This window comes from Ambystoma mexicanum, chromosome 5p, assembly GCF_040938575.1.
Source record: "Ambystoma mexicanum isolate Mex_15411 chromosome 5p, UKY_AmexF1_1, whole genome shotgun sequence".
NCBI classification, from domain to species: domain Eukaryota; kingdom Metazoa; phylum Chordata; class Amphibia; order Caudata; family Ambystomatidae; genus Ambystoma; species Ambystoma mexicanum.
This window is the reverse complement of record NC_090930.1, coordinates 959,983,241-960,009,233: the sequence shown is the minus strand read 5'-3', so window position 1 is coordinate 960,009,233 and position 25,993 is coordinate 959,983,241. Positions and strand designations below refer to the sequence as shown.

Sequence of the window (25,993 nt, the reverse complement as noted above, 5' to 3'; positions counted from 1 at the left end):
TAACACTGGTCCATTCATCCTCTGAATCAGAAGCACTACTCCCTGAGGTGCCCTTCTGATCTTCCAGGTTTTCCCAGATTCTGCAAGCCTGGGAATGGCTGGCAGAGTGTGGGGACCTGGTCTCCTGTGTCCTGTGACGCTCAGAGGAGTCTTCAGATTCATCCTTGCTGCCAGGATGTGATGAGTACCCCCCCCACTGACCTAACTGGGCAGAGGTCTTCAGGATGCCCTTAGTGGGCCTACTCTCCTGGGGTTCCCCACTAAATTGCACTGTACTTAGGTGCCCATGCCCGGATGCCCGCCCATCCATTCCTGTGAGGTACTGGCCTATGAGCCCCATACTTTTGGCTGGATAGTAATCTGCCATCCCCATGGCCCTGGGCTCATGTGCGCCATGGGACATGGGGGTGGCAGAGTCCAAGGACTGGGAGAGATGAAGGCCTCTGGTACTAGGGCTCCTGAGGTTATGTTCAGGTGTTTCCCTTTCCCAGCGAACCTCATCTCTATCAGCCCCCGCTCCCTGTTGCCATGCAAGAGCCTGTGCTTTCAGTTCCTCAGTTAAGGCCTTACTAGACTATCAGTCTCTACTGCATGGCTACCTGTTGCTGGAGCCTATCATTGTGCTGACAGAGAGCCTCAGTTTCTCTGTGCCTCCTGGTTGGTCCTCGAGTACTGGGCCAGTCTTTGCTGCAGGAGGGTTACGTCCTGAGTCCCATCCCTACTGGCCTGCTCCTTTCTTTCCAGAGCATCTTCCACCCTCCTGGTGTGCTCTAACAAGTTCTGATGCTCTTTGTGGAGGTCACTCAGTCCCTGGAGGGCCAAGTGATTTTCCTCAATTTTTTCTTTTAATCGGCAGACTTCCTGGCCTAAGGTGTCCCTTTCCTGACTAAGAGCCTGCATCTGTGCCGCCAGGTCGTCCCTCTGCCTTTGAAAGGCACCAGCTTTCTGGTGTTCTTCCTCAAATTCTGTCTGGGTATCCAGGTCTTTCAGAATCAGTTTGTTGTTCTCTGCCTTCACTCTATCTAGATGACTTTGCAGGGTGGCTACCTGCTCTGTGCATGCCCTGTTGAAGTCTAGTTGTTGCTCCAGCTTTTTCTGGCTTTGCAGTAGGGAGTCCAAACCTTCTTGGTACTCCTTATGCAAGGCCAGAAATCTGGTATCCTGGTCAGACTTTTCCTGTTGCAGGATACCCATATCCTCTTTTATTTTAATGATAATACTGCCAACTATCATTTTCTGACTCCTGACTCCTCTGCAGCCTCTGCTCGGAAGAGACCAGGTCAGATTGGGCCTTCTCTAATGCCATCAGTTGCCTATTTGCCAGATCTTGGCCTTCAGCACATTTGTACTGTATGGCTCCCGTATATAAATATAAATATGCCGCTACCCTGGCAATCTTGTTGTGCTCATCCTTGGCCTTAGGGGCCATATATAGTTCACTCCGGGCCACATGTAAGGGACCCTGATCCCTCCATATATCTGACCCAGTTACAGTGACTTGTTGCGCGATTGCCTGCAACCACACATTCTGGTCCTGTTCCATCCATTCGCCTCTCACAAATAGCTTATGTAAGAGGTGCTCTCTGGCTATTTTGATATCTACCAAGGTCGTCATTCTGGAAATTGATTTCCTTCCTGACTTACAGAAGTTAGCATTTTATTTTGAAAAACAGACCGCCTCCTTAGAGCATACTTCTTTTGAGGGGTGCTTTTACAATGTAACACGGCGTGGCGATCCAACAGGATTTATGTATCCTGTCAGTTAGCACACTGTATTAAGCTGCACAAGTGGTAGATCTAATCCAGACGTCCCGGCTCGAGCCCCCACTCTGTTAAGTGACTTCAATTCAGCACTCCAACTGAGTCAATGCCTAGTCTGGGATGCCCAAGGGAAGCCCTTACTTATATATTTTTATGACAAGTTCATAGATCTGGATGACAAACCCTTGTATAACGCCCCTCTCTTTGAATCCCCCTGACCTCACTGAGCCACGAAGTAGGTTTTTTTGCAAATTAAAAGATTTATTGAAAAATTAAACAAGATAGATATCACACTTTTATAAATAAATATTTTATAGCACATTTATGAATATGACAGTGATCAACAATGGATAATATTACACTAGCACACTTTTTTAATTACTTCGGAGTTGGTGTAGAGAGGATAAGGTAGCCGAGAATGCTTTTATGGTTTCAAGGAAATGCAATGATGGAAAAGAATCCAGCACATAAATAACTGAGATGGTTTCCACAAGAGATAATATGATCACTTTTTCTTTTGACAATTCACTCCCCCCCCTATACAATATAAGGAGATGGAAGGAGAGCACACAATTTTCAGGAATACAATCGAATGCAATACCAATTCAGTTCCCCCCTAGCAAGCTTAGAGCAACTTTGAAACATGCAGAAATACTGTGATTCACAATGAAGTGAAAATACGCTAAAAATGATTTTAATTCCCTATAGGAGATTCAGGGTGGGTGATAGCTACTTAATATTGGTTCAGGTCAACACTATCAGTGATTCATGAGGGATTATCAGGTTGAAAACGTATTTCAGCAGTTACCAGAAAAAGACAGCGATTTTGACAGGTGGAGAAATTTGATTCAAATTGCAATTCGCTGCACTTTTTCCGAGTGCGTCGAGCGCACTTGGGGAAAAACTATAAGGAGTAGAAAGGATCTTGGCTTTAAAATCAAAGTTCCTAGCACGTATGGTTCAAAAGATAAGGACAATTTTGTGGAGGTAGATTTTCAGAAAGAAAGTAAGATTCAAATGGCAAATGACACTTTCACAGGTTTGAAATCACAGAATGGACACACAATTTCTATGAAGTTCTAAATAGGTTGAAATGGATTGAATTAGATTATTTTAAACAAAGAGATTGTTTTGCACAGCACACAAATCTATTTTTGACTTAAATGCATATTTATCTATGTACAATTTTTCTGATATTATATGTCCAGTTAACATTTTCTGTAGCACCAAACCATCCGATCCCTGTCTTTGTAAGATGTTGTGTTCACTTCTGACAGAATTCTGCCCTTTTCATCCAGAACACAGCCTCTAAACGTTTCCAGAATTTACACAAATGTGTGCAAGGAAGATGGGCATCAGATGATGAAGTGTCTGATTTTTAACATACATACATTTGGAGTAATACCCTATTTTCCGCTACTACCCCCCAGAACATACCACAGAGTCCTAACACCTCTTAAAATGTGCACAGACAAATCACAGGAATCATGATATTATTGATATAATTTTGACAGTTATGTACTATGAATTATCCATCTTTCTAAAATTATGCTCTGGCCCAGATGGGCGTGGTTTAGGTCCCAAAGCACATGGGGAATTCCTTGTTCGTCCCCGCCTCCAAGCTCACCTGGCTCACAGTGGCAGTGCCCCTCACATTTCCTGCCAAGAGGAAGCCATTACGACCCCCTGATTTAACATTTGCCTGAGCCAAGGAAAGTTCATTGTTCTGTTTCCTGCAATCTCAGGTACCCCTCCCCTAATTCAATCAGAGAGGTGTAATCTCCTTTTGGTGGGGGCAGGAGAAGACAGGCCTGTGAATACAGTTGCTGGGCAAGTTTCAACTCCTGTCGGGGGTAGTTGCCGGGCAGAATTCAATCTCTTTAAGCCAGGCTTCAGCCAATTGTCACTTTTGTTCCCATTTTTCTTCATTCAAATCAAACTTACAATTTTGACATATGCAGCTAGAACGCTGATTCTAAGTTCAAAACTATGACATTTAAACAGTTGCAACCTATGTGACACTCCAAAGTAAATCACTCATTTATTTTAAACATTTTGATTTTAGTGGCTTTAAGTCCAATTTCACTTAAGCTGATGATATCCACAACTCAGCCAGTTTTGTTATGAACATTATTTTAGGCTCTTCATCTTTCCAGATTTTGTATGCACACAAGACTTCATTCTGCCAGATGTCTGCTGGTGTTCAGTTAGATTTTTGAATATCTTGCGATGTTTGAAATAGTCATTTTGAGCTTTCATTCAGAGAAACCTAGGTGATTTCAAAGCGCTTTTTTGAGCTAACAGGCACTGCTGTTTTTCCTTTGGCACCACGTTTCACTCATGGCGCTTCTGGCTCCTCACGCTCGCACTAGTGGGTAGCAGGTCAGGCAACCATTTTGGTGTGCGCAAAAACTGCGCGGTTTTCCTGGATTCTGGCGCAAATGTGGGCTTTTCGGCCATCTTGGATTTTCTAAGCCCACGGCACCAAATGTTGTAGCATAATAATTCAAACTTGGGTCAAGACACCTGACATGACCTAATGCCATGACCCGGACAATCTGGCCACTGCTCCCTGGGACCGCCATTGAACTTGGCGATGGTGGAGACATGCACCCACGGCCGGGCTCTGGCCAATGCCGCATTACAGCTTTTCTCTCCAGAGATGGATTGGCACACTGCCCAGGCACCCTGGGACCACTGCTGGACTTGGGAATGGTCGACCCACATGGGAAACGCACCCAAGGCTGGGGACATCACACCTTACCGTCCTGGACCTCTGGCTGGCCTGCGTTACAGCTTTTTCCTGCGGGAAGGAATGGGGACCCTACTGGGACCGCTGAGCTTTGGGGTTTGTGGCGGTCGACCCACATGGAAGAAAGGTGTCCAAGGCCGGGGATAGAACCCCCGGCCATCCTGGACCTCTGGCTGAAGCTCTCACAAAGAAACTTTCCAAAATTGTATTAATGCGTGCAAAGTATTGAACAGTTTCATTGTTTGTGCTTGGGCTGTTGTGGAAAGGTAGGAGGCAGGTTGCACTGGTGTGATCCACTATTGGAGGAGGTGGAAGCTCCTGGGGTACTGTGTGAAGTGTATGGTGGTAAGGAGTGTTGTGTAGTGTGAGGTGTAAAAACGGCAAGAGGGCGGGTTGTGGGAGAATTATGAATATTGTACAGTGCCCTAAGAAGTGCTAACCATGGAGACTTCGCTGAGGCTTAGTCCTCCTTTCTGGCAAGATCTCGCTCTCATTTACCTTCCCTGATCCCTCGGTATCACGGTGCAATACATGCAACTCTGCTTACCATCTAGAAGTACACACAGTGTACCGCAGGAACAGAAACCTTCACCAATAACAATTATTCCAGTACAACTGACATTGGCACAAGCTGCCATAATGTGTCCTTCACCTATTTCCCTCAAAAGTAGGTGCCAATTACATAATGATGTAATTAGCAATTAACATGTGTGTTCTCTCACATGTTAATTGCTTATTATGACATTGGGGGAAGTGTGTCTGGGATTGTTGCAAGAGACGTGTGAATGCACTTGCTGTGCTAATGGATGGACTTCACATCTGGCTCTATTCAGGTTAGCTTTTCATTTCCCAGTGAGGATGAGGGTCAATTGGATGGTCGGGCACGCTTTCATCTGAAGGACAGCAGCAAATTTCACTGGCTCAAGTACATCTGGATCTCAGAGGGATGGTGTGTCTTTGTATTGGTTTGGTATCGGAGGAATGCACCATCACCAGCTCAGGGGAGTCATCTGCGATGCTCAGGCAAAAAGAAGTTCCAACTCCATTTTTGATAGTTGTGCATATGGGAGGCAATGGCATGGCTTCTTTGGGACAAAGAGGGACACGGGAGCTACCGATGGCTGAACTGGAGTAGGATTCCCAAACACTGTGGTGACTTGGTCTCAAATGATTCCAAGGAGGAATTTCAGAACCCCAGGGAATAAAAATACCACCAACTCTTCAGTGAGGAAACTGAACGGCGAGCTGGCAAGATTGACCAAGGACAATCACAAAATTCGGACAATTCACCATGGTTTTATCAAAGGTGAACTGATGTTTCACCGAGAGAGTGCACCTATCTAAGAGAGGCATGGACATTTTCATTGAGGACATAATGAAGTTTGCCCTGACGATATGTTGGGGGGAGGGGAGGGGGAGTATCCCAATAATTGATGCACTTACTGGATTGTGTGGCATGATAATAAAATGGTGACTAAATCGGTTTACAGCGAGACTGACTTGTAAGCACATGCATTGTACTTTGTTTTGGTGGAATTTGAATGTATTCAATGGGCCTCATTACAAGCATGGAGGTCCGGGAACTACGGTTCCGGTAAGCATGTCGGTACCATAGGTCCCGGACCGCCATACTACGTGCTCTGCTCGCGGATGCCGTTTCACCCGCCAGGTTTTTCCTGGCGAGTGTAACGGCACCTGCGAGCAGAGCACGTCAGATGCACCGGCACAACTCTGTATGTGCCGGTGCATCCAACCTCCCCATCCCCATTCTGCCCTATAGGGCAGAATGGGGATGGGGACGCCCTTGATACCAGCAACCGCAAATGGGCAATTACCGGGTCCGCCGAGCTCGGCATGACCCGGTACTTGCCCATTTGCGGGTGCCGGAAAAAATGCAACTCCGGCGGCAGCCGTGCCCTTAATAAGGGAACGGCTCCCACCGGAGTTGTAATGAGGCCCAATGGGTCAGTGCAACCTATTTCTTTCCAAAACGTTACCATATTTTGGATCTTATTTCCACTTGCTGGTCCTTGTAGTGGTTCGGTACTTTCGACCTTCCCCATTCACACCCGACCCTATGTGAATGAGCAGTTTTTTTTTTAAGTGTGCCAGTAACTATCTTGAATGGGCCTGCATTGTACCTTCCTCATCTTCACTTTCTGCGTCCAGTGCCTCTCTGCCTTTTCACCTCACTCAATTAGAAATACATTGCAGTGTTGTTTCTCAGCTGCATTTGCCACCCACCTGCACCCCGTGGAGGAGTGGAAGGTTCAACGCACAGTGTGTGTCTTCGAATTGTCAGTGTGGGTTCCATCATCTTTCCCACACTTGTATTTGTGTAATGTATAGGTAAAAATTACATCTTGCTTAGATGTATTGTTCTCTTTGTTGTAGGTGCAGGTGTGTTGTAGTAGTCACTTGTAAGTAAGCAGTGAGCTGTATTTTTATATTTCATGTGACTTTCAAATTAGTACTCCTTTTTATTTGGCATGTTGATAGTAGATTACATTTTAGAGGGCTGCAACATTTTGTGAGCAGATATTGAGACGATTTGACGTCATTTTGTGGTCTTGGTCTATTTCATACAAGACCACTTAATATACTACTTTCCTTACTTTGAAAAGCAAAGTTACTTGGTGTTTCAGCGTTTACCTGTTCTTTTACCAGTAAATGTTTACATCGCCACAATAGTCATGGCTTCACATCAGTTGTCTGGTGAGGAGGCTCTTAACTTACTGAAGCAGTCTGAATCGGAGCAAGGCACAGAGCCGGATGTACAATCTGAAACAGAATCTACTTCTGGGGGTGAGCATGCAGTGGATTCGGGAAGTGAGTTGTTCGCTTGAGGCTAGTTCCACCTCCTCATCGTATGAGGAAGAGAATGAAGAGGTACATGCACCTCATCTGACACTTCCCACACAAAGTTTACCTGCAAGGTTGAGGGAATATGCAGGATGTGTGAGGAATGTGCCAGTTTATGACATGGATGATGAGTCAGACTGGGTGCCTCTAGCATTGGCTCAGCCTGCTGTGCTACCTTTCACTGGAGTATCTGGGTGCACACAGAACACAGAGTGTTTTGAGCCTATTGACTTTCTCAACCTTTTTGTGGATGATGGGTTCATTTCAGATGTGGTTGAGCAAACCAATCTGTATGCTGAACAGTTCTTGAGGGCACTGGGTGCCAATCTGAAAACCCCATTCCAGAGCACACTCTTGGGTTCCAACTACGGGTGTTGAGATGAGAACATTTTGGGGTCTCACTCTGCTCATGGGAATAGTGCAGAAGACATCTATCTCACAGTACTGGTCTACTGAAGCTTTATTTACAAGCCCTTTTTTCCAGCAATAATGAGCAAAGATTTTTTCTTACCACTGCAGCGTATTCTGAACTTCGATGACAACTCTGCAGCATTACCAAAAACTGACCCAAACTGTGATCGGCTATTCAAAATTCAGCCATTACTCAAGCACTTTGGTCAGCGATTTTCAGAAGGAGTATATTCCAAGCCAGAACATATCCATTGATGAATCATTGGTATTGTTCAAAGGTCAGCTACTGTTCAAGCAGTATAATCCGGGCAAGAGAGAACGATATGGGATAAGATTTACTTGTTGTGTGAAAGTACGACAGGGTACGTCTAAAACATGAGAGTCTACAATGGAAAAGACTCTAGCATAAACCCTCCAGGCTGCCCAGCCCACTTAGGGATAAGTGGGAAGATTAGGTGGGATCTTGTGACACCATTGTTCCACAAGTGTCACCATTCGTATGTGGACACGTTTTACATAGGAATACCACTGTTCAAGGATTGTACAATGTGTGCACACTGGCAAGCGGTACAATCTGCAGTAAACGCAAAGGCTTTCCCAGATAACCTGTTTGTAAAAAGCTGGACAAGAGAGCATGTATGACACTGCGGTGTGATGAACTGTTAGCAGTATAATTCTGCGACAGAAGGGATGTGCTCATGTCGAGTACTATTCATGATGAAAGTACTTCACTTGTCACGGGGGCAGGCTCAGCAAGTGCGGAAGCCCAAGTGTATTCTAGACTACAACAGGTACATAGGGGGAGGAGATGAAACAGACCAATTGCTTGAGCCATACCATGTAGCATGCAAGTCTCGCATGTGGTACAAGACGTTGGCAGGACACATTATGCATGTAGCTACATACAATACTTATATTGTACATGGTGCAGCTGCTCCAGAAATCAAACTGTATTTTTTGTACTTTGAAAAAGCAGAATAAATTTGCTGACCATTGTCCATGTACCAACTCACTACTTTGTAGAAGTAGAGGATGTAGCCAGATTGAAAGGACGACACTTTTGACGATTATGTTCCTGCCACACCCATGAAGACACAACCATACGGAAAATGTAAGGTGTGCACAAAACAAGGAAGGAGGAGGAGGGATACTCTGGTGTACTGCCCCCAGTGCCCTTTCATGCCAGCCCTGTTTTTGTTTGTATCATATCAAGGAAACACTCTCAATTAGTGCATGCCTTAAAAAGGAACACCACTCCAGCTCCCTCCAGTGGAGTCGTGCATTCAACAAAAAGGAAACAATTACGGCTCACTTCACTTTGGCATGCCTTGGCAAACAATGTTATTCCAGCTCCCTCCACTTGAGGCTTTCCTTAGAAAGAAACACCAGTCCAGCTAGCTCCACTCCAGGCTTGACTTGGACATGATGGGAACACCATTCCGGTTCCCTCCACTCAAGGCGTGTCTTTCAAAATTTGAAAACACCAGTTTGGATACCTCCCTGGAGGGCTATGTGAAATGAAAATGGGAACTGGACACCATATATATGTCAGCAGTGTCTTGTATAACTTGTACCACCCTGTAATGATATATTGTTTACTAAGGTAAAGTTCATTTTTTGTATGACGAATGTCTTGTTTTAGAATGATTGAGATGTGATTGGTGTGTGAGTGAGGTAAAGCTGAGCTGTCCATGCAGATATGATTGCTGTGAATGCACTTTGCCATCTTTGAAGAAATGTATTTACTGTTTTATTTATTTATTTATTTTGTTTGCTTGTTAGGCGTTTATACAATAAGAAATACTGTTTCAAAGCGCCCACAGGGCAAAGGAGGGAGCAGGAGTGGGAAATACATTAAAATACATAAACACAATACTTAATTAAGAACGGGCAAGTGCAGCAAGGAAGAGGGCGGGGGCGGGGGGGGGGGGGGGAGTCTGAGCTCATGGGTGGAGTGGAAGTGTTAGTGGATGTGTATATGTTTGCAGATATGGTTGGTGCAACATGACTGTTGAATGCAGGCACACTTGATATGCAAGTATTTGAAGTTGGTGTGAAAGTCATTGCCTAGAGACAAGGTTGCCTTGTGAGTGAATGGCCACGAGTGTGCAGATATGGTTGCTGTGGAGCTGGTGATTTGGTAGTGGTGTGACTGCTGAAATACATGGCAAGTGACTGCAGACAAAAAAGGTGTATAAATGGTCAGTAAAGCAGTTGGTGCCCTGACGGGGCTTTACTGCTCACAAGATCCTTTTTTTCTTGTGTTAAAACCAACCATACATGCATGAGGAGAGTGAGCAAAGGTGCCTGCAAGAGCTTGAAGAGGAAAAACAGTGGGGCAGTGGCTAAGGCACAGTGATACTTGCATTCTGAGCACTTTGCATACAGATGATTTGCCCGTTTCTGCCCAGGTTGGTGCATCCACAGCTATATTGAGGTATATTTTCCGTTGGGGCACCTGTGGGAATGTGAGAAGGTAGGACATGTGTTGTTGCCGGCCTGTTTCGTTGGTTTCCTGGTGGCAAATGTCTGAAAATGTAGTTTTTTGCCCTACATTTTGGACTTTGCTGGGCATTGTGGTTAAAAGATTCTAGGGCGAATTGCTGAAGTCAGACCTCTTTGGATTCCCACGGGCGTCTTCTTTTTTCAGAAATCCATGGAGTTCCCCATTTTCTTAAGTCACTGCGACACCCAGGGCACAAATCTAAGGGTTATCCAGAACCAAATCCAGTATTTCCCAGGGTGTTTTATGTACCAATGGTTTAGCCTTTTCCCTTGCACCCAAGTAAGTGCACCCAAACATGTGATGTATCGTTTTTGTGGACACCCCTGTGGGAACTAGGGAAAGTAGGACATGTGTTGTTGCCGGTCTCTTTCAGTGGTTTCCTGGTGACAAATGTCTGAAAATTGTTTTCCCCCCCTACATTTTAGACTTTGCCTTGTTGGTAATACATTCCAGGACGATTTGGGAATGTCAGACCTCTTTGGATTCCCACGGGTATCTTCTTTTCAGAAATGCATGGGGATCCCTGTATTCCTTGGTCGATGCAACACCCCAGGCACAAATCTGTAGGTGGTCTCGACAGATAAATCCAGTAGTCCCCAGGGTGTTTTATGTACCAGTGGTTTAGCCTTTTGCCTTTGCGCCCAGGTCAGTGCACCCACACATGAGGTACCGTTTTCAGACCTCTTTGGATTCCCACGGGTGTCTTCAGAAATGCATGTGGTTCCCCATTTTCCTTAGTTGCTGCAACACCCTATGCACAAATCTGTGGGTTGTCCACAAGACCAAAAACCTAAAAATGTCCTCTTCCCAGACCCTTTAGTATAATAGTAGTTTAGACTTTTCCCTTTGCACCCAGGTAAGTGCACCTACACATGGATGGAAAGTACCCAAGCTTGAGACTCGAGATTCCCCCCTTTCTCCTATTCAAACCAGAACCCTCTCCTCTTTAGTCAGGGGTCACTTATCTTCATACCCCATGTCCCCCACACCAATCACTGGGATGAAGAATAAGCAAAGGGGAATGAAGATTTGCCACAGGGATCAACAGGGAACAGCTTCCTATGAAGAACAGCCATGTTGTCACCTTCATGAAGTCAGGCAAAGTCAGGCAATTCATTTTAATCATTCACACCCGACTTCACTTAACCAATATGCAGAGTATAAAAGGTGTGGTTCTAAACAGCGTAGTGAGCAAGCTGAGAACCTGTTTCACACTGAGGAGACCGCAAAGCAGAGGACTGCTGCACCAGAAGCGAGGAGGAGCATGGCGTGCCAGATCGCTGACTCACTGAGAGAGAAAGGCTACAGCACATGCGAAGGGAGCGGTGCCTCCAGAGCTGGAACCAGGCAAATAACTTGATATGGACATTGTGTGAACAAGTGCTTGTTCCCCTGTGGTAAAGAGAGCCCAGGCATCAGAGGGGCTGAGAGTGTGAGCCCTCGTCCCAAAGCTGAAGGAAGGAAATTGTTACAGTGCCACGCGGCAGCTGGTGAGTGTCCAAAGCTCAGAGTAGTCTGGTGTGTGTGAGGATTAAGTAAACACAACTAAAGCAACATTTTGTGCATATGTGAAGTACCAAGAAAAGGGCATGTGAGAGCAAGATTTCTGAAAGCCAAGTAAGAGAAGAACAGTATAAAAAGGGTGCAGAAGCAGTGCATTCTGGAAATGTAAGTTTTTTTTTATTAATTGTGCATTAGTTTAAATACAAAACTTTAAGCACATTTATATATACCAAAATTAAAAGAAAGGAACTTAATTTATAAATCTCCTTAACATATTTGTCATGAAATTAAAACAAACAATTAAAATCAAACAAGTGCAAAATTTAATCTACACAAAATTAAATCATACAATCAAAATACAGGATTACATCTTCATATAAGCACAATAATTAATCATATGTACGTTATCAAAACTCTTTTGTTCATAACTAGATTCCAAATTTCAGGAGCAGCTGCATTGATAAAAACTGATTGAGCCCCCACTAAAGTAGACCAAAATTGGTCCCCGCTTACATTCGTTATAGCACTAACAAAACTCCCATACTCCCTCGTAATAATCCTTCAATGCTGTGCAAGAGGTTAGCACATGTGGACAAGTCTCGACTTCAAGATTGCAACATCTGCAAAGATCATCCTGCACAATAGAATTTTTCCACAAACTGGTATATTCTTTAGTTTGATGAATTTTAAAGAGAAGATGCATAATAAATTGCCTTAACTCATGACTGGAGCATTTTGTTAATGAACTATGAGGAGAAACTCCCTTAAAACTCTGATGTGAATATTCGCTATATCTTTTATAGTTGTGTAGTTCCCATTGCTGGGTTTTGAGTGTAATTACTCTTTCGTAGTCCAGGCGAAATGCGAGAAATTCCAGTTGTAGTCCCAAGACTAACAAATGCTTTTTGGTAAACCCTTGGAGTTCGACAATAAAAGAGTTATGACACTCGCAATTGCTCCCCTCATGCAGCAATTGTAACAGAGCGTTTGAGCTGCAATCGGTTTTACACATTTTGGCATATAGTAGTACTTTTTTAACACACCACAGCGAATAAAGAGACGAGACCATATCCAAGTCTCATTGCTACTACAGGAACTGATTTAGGGAGATTAATAGATCGCAATAGTTTTTCCTCCAGTTTCTCCAGCCATTTCACCTGCGCTGATGACTTCTAGTGCATATAATATTGAGTGGTTAATACTTACTTTATAGAGCTCTACGCAGCCCTCAATATTACGCCCCCCACAATGTTCAATGTAGGTTTTAATAACCAACCATCTTTTCCAGGTTTTCTCATAAATGTAAGCCTTGAAATAGGAGGGGGTTTGTCGTGTTGTTACTGGAAAGCCCAGCTATATAACTTCTTCTGCATTTGCCAAAACAGTGTTTTCCACCTGCCATTTAAATTTCTCAACGGCTGTTTGGGTGCCACCAAGGTGCATTGTTCTGGTCTTTAGTTTGTTTCTAACCATGTCATTTTCCCCGGCGTAATCGGTTAATGCAGTTAATGATCGCTGTAAGCCAATTCGGGTCTGATCGAAAAGGATAATATTGTCAGCGTATGACATGCTGACAATCTTAATACCATTTATCCTTGGTGGAAAATTTTGTATGGAACGCAAACAAGTTCCAGGTCAGATGTATAAGCATTATAGAGTATTATTTATTTGTTAGCTGCCGAAAGCCTGCAGGCATCAGGCTTTATTTAACAAATAAATAAATAAAACATGTAAAATAAAGTATGGGGCCCAATACACAACCCTGCTTCGGGCTCCTGATTGTTAGGTGTAACATTGGAGCCAAGACGTTTAGCAATTGAAGTATTTTTAGCAATTGAAGTATTTGAATACAGGGATTGTAAAAAGTATAACAATTGTGGGCCAATTCCCCATTTTTTAAATTGTGCCCATAACTTGTGTCTTGAGACCAGATCGAAGGCCTTGGTGAAATCCACATAACAGCAAAACAGACCAATGTCCCTCCCTTCAGGATGAGCAGCATGGAGAAAGTCAAGGTGGCAATGTTGGTTATGGTGCTATAGGATTTTCTGAAACCTGTTTGGAACATACACAGAATGTTTTTTTCTTTCAGCCAGAGATTAAGTTGCTCAAGAAGTATGTTAGCAAAAGGTTTCTGGCTGGAGTCCATCATTGCCAGAAGGCGGTAATTAGATGGCTGTAATCCGTTTCCTTTTTTAAAAAAATAGGGACCAGTATAGATCTCCACCAACTATCAGGAATGATTCCAGTCTGGACTATGAGAAAAATGCATTTAGTACCCTTGCCCACAATAGCAGATTTTCCTTAAAGACTATGTTAGGGATTCTGTCCGTGCCAGGGGCCTGTGAGGCTTTGGATTTACCAAATAATTGCACTAGATTTCATTCCTCAATATCAAAGCTAGGAAGGCCCTGATACTCTACAGCACTGGCCAAAGAGTCACTATGGCATTCTATACTGCATTCATGAAGGGAATTAGATGGAATATGTTATAGATGCCGTATATGTAGTAAACAATCCTCCCGAGATATGGGATTAAGTTCTTGTGGGGAAAAAGACTTACGAAAGTCATTATAATACTGCCAAAATGTACTTACAATATGAGTTTTTAACCAGAAAAATAGCTACTGCCAATTTGAGCCTCTAATAGATAACGTATGCTGTTTTTTTGCCCGTTTCTATATTTAGTTGATAAGCTTGTTAATATTTTTTGTCTCTCATGAATGCTTAATTCGAAATTGGCACTAACAGCAGCTGGCACCCTACCATGTAATCTTTTCCTTTCAGCAATACTATAGTCAAAGGGGGTGAAATTATTTGTGATATTATTTCTGGTTCTCCACTTCTTATTTAACAATGGTTGAATCTTGGCAGTAACCATTTTCCCCGAGTCCCACTCAGTTACGACCAAGGCGGCAGTCAGTCTGGGAAGATCTTGCTATAAAATCCCATTGGTAAATTTAATGTTTTCAGGTGACCACTGGAGGCGATTGGCTAAATAATTTGAGGTTGACTTAAGGCATCTTCCCAGAGGCGGGAGAGCACTTTTCCATTTCATGTTCCAACCAAGTACCCCATGGTCACTCAACCTAATATGGGCAATAGTAATGTGGCTGCAGTAAGTGCTCAGAGCAGGATTAATTATCAAGTAATCAATAAGTGATTTAACAAAACCGTTGGACCAAGTATAATAAGACTTATGTTCTTGGAGGGGCGATATAACCAAGAATTTGAAATTTTAAAAAAGTCTGTTACTTTGAACCAAGAATTGTGACCCAAAGATGCAAGCCTGGGAGTCAGATGTAGATCCCTTTTATTGAGATCTCCCACTATCACAACATGCCCTGATGGTGACCTCTCAAACCAGTGGGAGAAAGAATTGATTGATCAGAATATAGCTAGTAAGGAAGCCACCCTGGGGGTGGGGGGGGGTTAAAATATTAATGATCAATATTTCCTCAGATTGAAGAGGGGAAGGTTGCATAATTCCCATCAAGACATGAGAAGATGTTTTCCCCCATGCAAAAAAGGGGTCCATTTTATATGTGCTTTGACCCCCATGGATAAACCACCACTAGCCTGCCCTTTCTTTGAGGGGGTTTTATTATTAGATACCATTTGGAAACCATCAATAGAGATAGGTTTGGTGCACAGTGTTTCTTGTGAAATAAATACATCAGAGTCTTCTAGCAATTTTTGTCCCACTGTATGCACCAAAAAGGAGCCAAAACCCCATGTATTACAAGATAGCCAGCGTAAATAGGTTATTGGCTCAGTTAGTCAGTTTGCACCATTTTGGGGGCACAACTGCATCCAATATTCCACATCAGGCACAGTTTCTCGTGCTTTACTACTTTGAGTTTGTAGAGCTCTGAGCGCCTCGAGCTAGGAATTTTGCCTACCGATTTGTCTATTTGGCTGGAACTCAGTCTGTTGCAGATTGCATGTAGACAGGTTAAAATAAATATCCAATCAGGGTATATCCTGCCTGAGACAAAAGGTCTGCATGAGTTTGCAAATGGGCCACCATTAAGGAGATGCACATTCGACCAATGCCCAGTTTATAGAAATATTCCATTGAGGTAGCTCCATTTTTAAAATATCAGTAGATTGAATTACATTAGGTGTGGTAACTGCTGAAAAATGGACAAGAGAGCCGTCCTGTTAAAAAATGAGCTGTAGGCAGTATTTTCTTCAAGAATTATCCGTGTACCCTTATCTTTTAAAGGCATTTGGATGGATAATCGGAAAAATAGAGACTGCGGATCTTTTGGCAGTCACTCCATTTGTGATGTTTGCTCAGAGATCACCTCGCTCTGGCAAAAGTGGTAGGCAGATCATGTGGCATTATTATCGATGACTTTTTTTGCTGAGGGTCTATTTTCTAAAGACAGCACAGGTGAGTGGTTTTCAGACAATTATTTCCCCCCAATCTTGAGGGGACCATGCAGATATGCCTGACGTATAAGACCATCAGTAGCACGTTTTTGTACTAAGGTACGCTTGTAACTACTGTCGCTCTTAGTAAAGAATATATCACTTTGTTTTGTCTTTGCCGTTTTATCTGCAGGCTTGAATAGGCCGAAAGAAGATTGTGAGACCTGAGGTTGCCGCTTGTTCTTTAAGGTGTTTTTTAACACCATAGGAGGGGGAATATGAACTTCCTCAAAGTCCCAACCCACTAAAGTGGTTTTCTAACTCCTTTCTGGAGTTTGCGGCAAAATAATTGCATTTTTCCGTTTCTTTCCAGCCTGCTTAATTTCACAATGACAAGAGGAACTGACAGAGTCACTGTGTGTTTCCGGCAATTCCTTACTCTAATGTTTCTGCCACTTTTTTTGCCAGAGAATAAAAAGGATCAAGCAATTGCAACATCAGCACTTTTCCTCCTCGTTGCACTTCCATCAGGGATTCAAGTACTGAAAATTGGGCATCAATCTTAGATGCTAACGCATCAACGTTGTTTTAAGACTTTTCTAGCCAACCAACAGCGTCTCATTTATGTTGGATCTATCACACTCACTAATAAGACTATTTGGTGAGTGAGAAACAAAGGTCGTCATGTCTGGGGAGTTAGATAAATGAATGTATAGAATGTCTTCCATATTATTAGCTTCAGGCAATATCCGCTCACCTCCCAGGGATGCCCCTTTCAGATTAACAACCAACTTCAACAAGGCATTATTATTGTCAATAGCTTGTGATAAGGATTGATCTGAGTAATTTATTGTTATTGGGGAATGGCGAGGTTCAGAAGAGAGTTTTGCCTCAAAAAAGGCGGTGATTTACGCTTGAGTTAATGGAGTGTAAAGGGTGTCGGAGGCTGTGCACTATAACACTTTTCTTAGTATGGGATTTGTTGGTAGAGGCTGCGCTACGCAGAGTCGCTTTGCGTGTCATTGCTTATCAAAACAACAGATAGTAGACGCTCTAACCTTACGTTTAAGGAGAGTAAGCAAGGTGTGTGGACGGAAAAGGTGCGGGGGGATCCCCCGCACCAAAAGACACTCAGCCGCACTAGACACGTGTGCTGACACGCTCGAGGTGGGCTTTTGTAGGCAGGACAAAGGGAGTTGATCCCAGGGGCAGGCTTGTTGCACTGCAGAGTGCCTCCAGGCGAAAGCAGCAGAGTCGAAGAATATCACCCTCGCGGATATCGCCGGCAAACAAAAGTTGTCACATTTTGCGAATCCGCAGAATAGAAGAGTGAGAGCCCAGTAACACAGGACACCCACACTCAACAAGCGTTTAAAGCATGTGACTATGAAGGAAAAGAAAGAGAGAAAGAACGTGCAAGTGATACAGTATAGAGAGAAAGGGGCAAGAACAAAGCCTTATGGGACACGTGGTTCGAAAGTGAAACCAAAAGTACTGAAGACACAAGCCAGCGCCAGGATATCAGGGAGGGGTCCCACACAGGCCCGGGTAAAAGATAATGGGCGTTTTTGAAAGGCCCTGGTATTAGTAAGTAAGAAGGAAAAAGTGAACATTGAGACAAAGTGGTCCTGCAGTGGTCTTTATGAAAGCAAAGCACATTCGAAAGACTTCAACATCCGAAAGGGGTCTGAGTCAGATTGAGGGAGACCCGAAATATACTTAGCTTGGCGAAGGGAGTCCGCCCACTTGCGATTTTGTGTTTAACTTTAACGTGAGAGGTTTGAGCCCCGCATAGGGGGGACCTACGAGAACTGTGTGGTGAAAGGTCTGAGCCTAGCAAAGAGGGACCTTTGAGAACATTTTAGTTTAAACATAGACTTTGAAGTAAGAAAAAAGAGACGTTTGCATGGAAGGCCAGGCAAGCCTCGCCTCGTTCCATGGCTTTTGAACTGTGTTGGAAACTGAGCCTGAATGTGTCATCCTGCCTACAAGAAACGCCTCACTCCGTGAGGCCTAACGTGGGGAGGAGAGCTGGTTAAGCCACCTTATCATTTGAACACAGATTTTTTTTTCCTTTGCATGCATTTTATCCCTTTTTCACAGTTATTCTGTAAGTGTAAGGGCAGGCACTAGATGTTTTAGTATAGACCATCTTTAAAGACTGACTAGGACTGTTGTTTCTATATTTTGATGGTAGAGACTACTCCCATCTTAGTGTTAGGGCAAGTTAGGAGTTTTCCAACCCCACAAGCATTAAATAAATGTTTTGAAAATATATTTCTTTTGTGTCAGTCTCTGCTTGTGATGCCATGCCTCCCCTACAGTTGTCCACAAGACCAAAAACCTAAAAATGTCCTCTTCACAGACCCTTTGGTATACCAGTGGTTTAGCCTTTTTCCCTTTCTGCCCAGGTAAGTACACCCACACATGTGAGATGCCATTTTTATCGGGACACCTGTGGGAACGTGGGAAGGTAGGACATGTGCTGTTGCTGGTGTGTTTAGGTAGTTTCCTCGTGGCAAATGTCTGAGAATTGTGTTTTTTTCCCTACATTTTGGACTTTGCGTTGTGGTTAATGGGAAAGTCAGACCTCTTTGGATTCCCACAGGTGTCTTCTTTTCAGAAATGCACGGGTTTCTGTTTTCCTTAGTGGCTGCGACAACCCAGGGCCAAAACTGTGGGTTGTCCACAAGACCGGATACAATACAAATGTCCTCTTCCCAGACCCTTTGGTGTACCAGTGGTTTAGACTTTTTGCTTTGCGCCGAGGTCGGTGCACCCACACATGTGAGGTACCGTTTTTGTCAGGACACCTGTGGGAATGTAGGATATGTGTTGTTGCTTGCCAGCGTGTGTCGGTGGTTTCCTGGTGGCAAATGTCTGAAAATTGTGTTGCTTTCCCCTACATTATGGACGTCCTTGTGGGTAATAAATTCCAGGGCGATTTGGGAAACTCAGACCTCTGGTTTCCACTGATGTCTTCTTTTTAGAAATTCATGGGGTTCCCTGCTTTCCTTGGTCGCTGGGACACCCCAGGCACAAATTTGTAGATGTCCAGACTGCCAACTCCAGTATTCGCCAGGGTGTTTGATGTACCAGTGGTTTAAGCCTTTTCCCTTTGCGTCCAGGTCAGTGCATCCACACCTGCGAGGTACATATGTTTAGGCCGTCAGCATAAAAATCCTGTGTACCATGGCTCCACTTTTGGCTTGTGGTATTCCTTGTTTTGTGAAACATTATTACAAAAAATGTGCGATTTCCTAACTGGAAGAGTCAGGGGAATTTAGTGGTGCATTGATTTTATCAATATTCACAGAAGTAATTAACCTTACAAGTCCGAACATTTCCAGCACATATCTTTTTTTCTGGCATTTTTCAAATTATTTTCCCAAACTATGGGAATTTTAGCTGCATAGTTGCTTGACCTGCACAAATGACCCCTTCATGAACTTGAATGTTGTCTATTTTTCAGAAATGTATGCCTTTCTGTCTTCCCAATCAGCTTTCCTACTCTCCTCTTCCATTCCGTACAAACATTGAAAAAAAAGCTAAAACTCGCCTACCTCTCACAAAACTAATGGTAACCTTACCTATAATGTAAATGTTCTTTTGTTCAAAATCTTAAATCAAGTTCTTCACCGATTGCTTTGAAATTTTGACACAACGTTGCATTCGACTAGGTGCGTGTTTTTTATACCTACTTTACATAGATGTCACACCTGTGACAGGTAGAAACATACTTTTTCTGAAAAACACTGCCATCTGTTGGACGTAAAAGCAACACATGCTATACTAAATATTTTACGATTCCATTTCAATGTTTGCGTGGCTCAAATACCTGCCGAGGAAGCAGCAGAGCGGCGTGCGGCCAGATTCAGGATGCACGGTTGCAAGCACAGCAATCGCGTTCTGCAGCTTCAGTTCTGCTCCGTTCTCAACAGAAGTAATGCGACAGGCGAAGAGGAGCTAGCAGATCAGCGTCACACACGACTCTGTGCTCAGCAATCACGCGATTACAATCGCCTTGCATTCCGGTACAACCCAGCTGATGATTATAGTTTGAGCCATGTTCTCATCAGCACCATGACTTAAGTGTGTCCTTATTGCAAGGCTCTGAAATGTAATGGAGAAACGAAAAGAATGTGTTGCGCCGCCGGGAAAATTAAACTGCCTCAACTTGGAGAACCGCCAGAGCCATTGTGAAATTAAACATATTAGAAACGTGCGCTCTCTCTTTTCTTTCTTTTCCATTTAACCAGACTGAGCCACGGCAATGCGTTGCCGGGGACAGCTAGTACAGAAATATGGTTTTTTGTTTCCACTCAACCTATTCTTGGAAGCTTGGAAAATGGCAAATTTAGAACAGCAAACCATTGGTTCCTAGCTCTTACAAGGAAAAACCACAGGCTTCTTTGTACAAAATGTAGTAACTTTTTTGTTATTTTTTTCCCTATAGCAAACTTGTTGGGGGTGTTCCGACTGCCTACATGTGGGAAGAAAAGGGTGCAAATGTGGCCAGGATATCACTTGTAAAAAAAAAGTTACAAGGGATTGAATGCCGACAATACGGACATTTCCAAAAAAAAAGGGTTTAGGAATGGTAGGGAAAATCCTCAGCAGTTAAGGGGTTAAAGGTTTGCATTTTATGTGGCAGTTAGATTTGCGTGGTAGTGCTCGCTCCTGGACTGCTGCACAACCAGGACCTGCTTTTAGCTCCTGATTATATAATTAATGTTGATCCCTATAAACACCATGTGACCCCTTTACAAATCCCCACAAAGATTCTACACTTTCACATTTCAACTTGACCCTAACATGGTACACTCCAATTTACTCTAATTAGCCGCTCTGCACAATAATATAAAAACCCGTCCTTCTGTACGGGGAAAATCCCCCACTCTGTACAGGACCAGAACACATCTATGCAGAATCATGTCCCTCTGCCCCGGAGGAATAACATCCCACCCTTCTACTGCACAGGTCACATTTCCAAATACCCCTCAGGGCAGGCAAATCTAATCCCACTCTCAATCGAGCTAATCCTACCTTTGTAAAGTACACTTCTCCCCCGGGTCAAATACACCCCAGTGCAAGACAACAAACCCCACACTTTCACAACACTCTGCACAGCACAAATATCTAAATCTGTCACTGCAAAAAATAGCGTGCTGTCTCCCGGGGGCAAACCCCTACGTGCACGAGAAAACCACAAACATAACTAAATCCAGCTGTACTATGCTCCTCGGATGCACATTACACCCCCCCCCAATACACCGAAATACCCCCTCCCCAATATTGCCTCTGTCCTGATTCACATATCCAGAACATACACTGAAATACCGAGACAAAAAAAAAACTGAACCCGCATGTACTGTAAGTACACCGCGCCCCACTGATGCACATTACAAACCCCAAAATACACCCTCCCCAATATTGCCTCCGAACTCTGATGCACATTGCAAACCACCGAAATACCCCCCAATATTGCCGCTCTGCATTAAAATAACCACCAACATACGATAGCTTTAAGACTTACCGTAAACCAAATCCAAACACCAAATAGCAAGTTTTCAAGCACTATACGAAATTCGCTTTATAACGGGGGAACCTCTCCCACTCGCGCAACGCCTCGCCTGCCCGCTCGTGCCTTCCCGTTCGTGCAAAATGCAAAAAAAGATGACGAAGGTGAACTTTTCCAACCCACGTGAGCGTTTGCCACCCACGTGACGGAGAGGAGGCGGGGCGTTCCTATCGTCCGTTTCTCGGATGGGAACTAGCCGCTACCCTTCGCCAAACGCTCCTTTTCAGTTTCCAGGCAGCATCAGGTGAGTGCGTGCGTGCGTGCGATCCAGCTCTTGCAATGAATTGTATATGCATTTCTTTTAGCACACATTAACTCGGTTCCTTCTCACCCCTTCCCTGTTATATTGGTAAGAGAGAGCCCTTTTGCAACCTCTGGAAATGCACGTTGAAGTAAGAGGCTGCAGCTGCCATTCGTTGCATTGTACATCACATGTTGAAATTAACAATTGCAAGTACGTGACTTTCTAAACATCTGGTTTTGACATTACACAGGGCAGCCTGTTGTTGGTATTGTAGACACAGTGGCTGCTCCGAAGCTCGTGCACGGTGCAGTTCGGTCCCTGGAATGCTCGCAGACGCAGTAACTGCAGTGCAGCTACGACCCGCACCGCCGTCTGGTGTTAGTGGCAACATCTACATAATAATACCACCTGCGCCGACTAATCGATGCAGACGTGCTACTGTCTCCAGTTCCGGTGCACGATCAAATGAAGGGGGTGTAAAACCTGGCGCCCGAGGAGTAGGGGCGGAAAAACAGAAGGCGTAAGCGGCGGGACCGAAGCAGCAGCGAACACGCAGGTTAGATCCTCTGGCTGGGGCTGGAGTTGGGTGATGCCGCACTGCCATGCCCTATACTGACATAACGGGATTGGAGGTGTGCTCAGCTCGGCGTGTTTGTATTTGTCATGGGGTTGCACAGTACAACGCAAGAAACGCGTGCGAACACATACCGTTAGGATGCAGTTTGAATATATAACATGCTCGCTAACCTATTTGAGAAGTTGTAGAGGGTTTTTGAAAAGCTTCTGCTTCATCCATTTCAATTCATTAGGAAGTGGTCCTCTTTGGGATGGATGCAAGGATTAAAAGGGTGTCTTTCCAGGTTGATGCTGCTGGTCAAACACTTACATTTTTTCTGAAATTGCCCATTTCACTTCACAAGTAGGTGTGCTGGTGTACACAGCCCAGCACGCCTGTGATATGCTGTTGGCAGCCCGGAGGAAGGATGCTCATCAATGATTGCTGCCAAACGGTTAAGTTTTACATGAGCGCTGCCAGCCCCTCACCCTGCACGCTTCTCGTGTGAAACTGCTAGCCAGAGAACTGGCAGGCAGAGGGAAGAATGCTAGGCTGTTGCAGGCATGTTGATTTGTGAGTGCAGTGTACCGGCATACAGCAAACTCAGCCTCTGACGTCAGAATTGCTCCTGGTGTTAGCTCTGCTGTAAGAGGACTGTTGTATCCTCTGTGCAACCGGAGCTAACTGCTGTTTGAGACCTTTTGCATTCATAATGCCTGAAACGCTATGCACACTACAGTCTAACGCCTGAGCCAGCAAAATGTTTGTAACCTGTGCTGCCTGAGACTGTAAAATACATGTTGTGGATGGGGGACAGCTCTTCTGTCTGAAATGCCTGAGCATATACAGTATGTGCAACTAGAGAGACGGCTCTGCTGTATGGGGCTCAACCTAACGGTATTAGTATTGCATTGTGAACAGTGGTGGACGCAGCTTTTTCTGTAGGTTTGACTGTTCCTATGCTTTTATTTGAAAAGGAAACCGTCATGAAATGTTGAAACTTGCACTGCACTGAACATTCCCTTAAAAAGCAGGTGTGTTTGTTTGGGGGTCGTGATTGCACGTGGGAGGGGGCGTGGCGATGGAGTTTGTGGGCAGCGGTGGCTGGGAACTTAGTTCCACTACTTCTTTTCGTACCCTTTGACCACTGACTGTGAATCGCTTTGCAGTTTGTGATCTGAGCCTTGTGTCTTTGCAATCTCGGGGGCAGCTTTGAGCCGTGGCAGTCTGCAAAATGAGCAAAGGATGTCCATACTGTCTAGGAGCAATCGGTACCCTCCTCCAACCCTAGCACAGTAAGTGGCACGGCTGGCACATTATTACCACCCCAGGCATATTTGAGTAACCAAGGCCTAGTCATTCGATCAGTATGCCTGCCAGGCTGTGACAATAGGCGGCATTAGGGCTCTTTTGAGCGACTCCCTTGTGTTTTTGAACTGTATGCTGAAATGCACAAGCAATAACCCCTAGCTGGCTGGCATATTGAATCTGAAAATGCATATCATCCTCAAATATAGGAGCAGCACCTATGTGCTATCAGAAATACCCCGACATATCTGAGTGACACTCAAACATATATCAGAAGCATCTTGCCATTTCATGGCAACATGCGAGCAGTGCTCTGCAATTTTATAGCAGCATGTTGAAGGGTCTTATTGCAACAAACTTAGAGAGACCAGAGATATTATTTTTAACGACCACTAGTAAACAGCCCTCTACCGAAATTTTTGTTTAACATTACACTATGTTTACAGGATCACTTGCTTCCCCACAATCCTATTGTGATTTTTCCTTGCTTACATATGATTTATACTCATTATATTGTCATATACCATACCAATTTGTATCAAAAATGTTAATTTATTTTTTAGCATATGATTAATAAAAACGTTTTTTTATCTTTTCTGTTATACAATTGTAGAAATTTGTCACAAAATGTATACACAACAAACATCTCAATAATTTTCAATTTGGATATGCACGTTCAATTACATGTAGTATTTCATTATTTAACAATTATTTAGAATAAACATTTCATAGGGATCTGTTGTTTGCCCTCCTCTCTCATAGAGAAGTACATCCCAGTCCATAAAACATTTCAATCTATGTTCATATCACCCATGCTTACTCTCAATACTGCATTCATACCATACCCGACATGTTTCATTCCTTTCACACTTTCATACAACTCATAAGGAAATTCTTCAGGGGTAAAAAATGTACCACATTTCATTGAAATGCACAATGGTGTTTGTCTTGTTATAGGTTTTTCCTAGGGATCAACTGTCAATGAGGTCCCGTTTGTCCTTCCATAAGGTCCAACCATCAAGCAGATAGCTTAAGCTTGTCCACTTTTTTGTTTTATCTTCTTCGTATGGCCCATCTATTTCTCTGTCAACTTTTGTAGGTTACTCTGTTATGTCGACCTGGGTAGTCATTCCTTCCTTTGTGCGAAGCGCTCCACTTCTGTTTTCCTTGGCATTGTCTTCATGCTCCTGCTATTTCCAGGCTCCGGGCATCAGCTTTCATCCCTTCTTTGCGGACCGTCTCCCGTCTTTTTCTCACGGCTGGCGTCTCTATCCGTTTCTGTTGGTAGCCTGCGTCAAGGGTCTTATTGCACCATACAGAAAATGTGATGGCCTTTTCTATATCACTTGGCACAGTATTTAAATCTAGATTCATTAGCCTTGGGAAATGATTTATTGTGTACACTTTTCCCAGAAGGGCACACAGAACCAGAGGAGTGGTAGGGCTTGTATGGACAACATATTTGCCACCTTGGAAAAGTAATGTTCCATTTGACTTGTTTCTTTGGAAAGTCCAGCTTCAAAATATGGCCACACCACACTGAATGCGCCTGATCTTGTCTGATCTCGGAAACTAAGCAGTGTCGGGCCTAGTTAGTACCTGGATGGGAGACCGCCTGGGAATACCAGTTGCCGTAGGCTTAGAAAAATACATTATGTGGGCCCATATTTTACAAATGTATTGTGGTGAGATTCTCCTCCCCTGCTCTAAAAACCACTGAAGAGGCCCAGGCTTGGTCATTACGCTTGTTCCCTTGCTCAGTACATTTTGGCTGATATTTACATTTGCTAAGTTTACCAGCCATTACAGCTGTTTGCCCAAGACCACAAGTGTGTTGTATTACAATACACTCCACTATCTGTAATAGCTGAATGATTGCCTCACCATGGAACACAAGCTCTGAAAAGAATACAATGTTTGCCGATGATCTCAAAACTACACTCTGCCTCCTTTTCGTGCTGATTGCTCTCCTCAAATTGTACTGTGGGTAAATGATATTCTGTAGTTCAGTTCTAGAAGGTTATGCCTTTAATGCATACTTTTCTGTCGGTCCTATATTTTCCAGAGCACCATGACTTGAATCTGATGTTGTGATTCTAATGAAGTGGTATTTTGTTTTGTGAAAGTTAGTC

At 43.9% G+C, this 25,993-nt stretch overlaps 1 protein-coding gene, 1 long non-coding RNA gene and 1 pseudogene across 3 annotated transcripts in view; 2 read left to right on the top strand and 1 right to left on the bottom strand.

Annotated features, from left to right (window-relative positions):
- The window catches only part of LOC138481329 (uncharacterized), a 339,719-nt gene extending 319,447 nt beyond the window's left edge, over positions 1–20,272 (bottom strand). The window contains exon 1 of the long non-coding RNA XR_011274221.1: positions 20,011–20,272. This is a non-coding gene — a long non-coding RNA (uncharacterized lncRNA). The remainder of the gene's footprint in view (positions 1–20,010) is intronic.
- A 1,576-nt stretch (positions 20,273–21,848) lies between these two features.
- VWC2 (von Willebrand factor C domain containing 2) overlaps positions 21,849–25,993 on the top strand; it is a 957,617-nt gene continuing 953,472 nt past the window's right edge. The window contains exon 1 of one of the 2 annotated variants that reach the window (XM_069613426.1): positions 21,849–21,997. The gene's annotated coding sequence lies outside the window, so the exon portion shown is untranslated. Of the gene's footprint in view, positions 21,998–22,304; positions 22,554–25,993 lie in introns of those variants that run through there. The other variant, XM_069613427.1, reaches the window with a different exon arrangement.
- On the top strand, positions 25,383–25,501 carry LOC138481934 (5S ribosomal RNA; annotated as a pseudogene).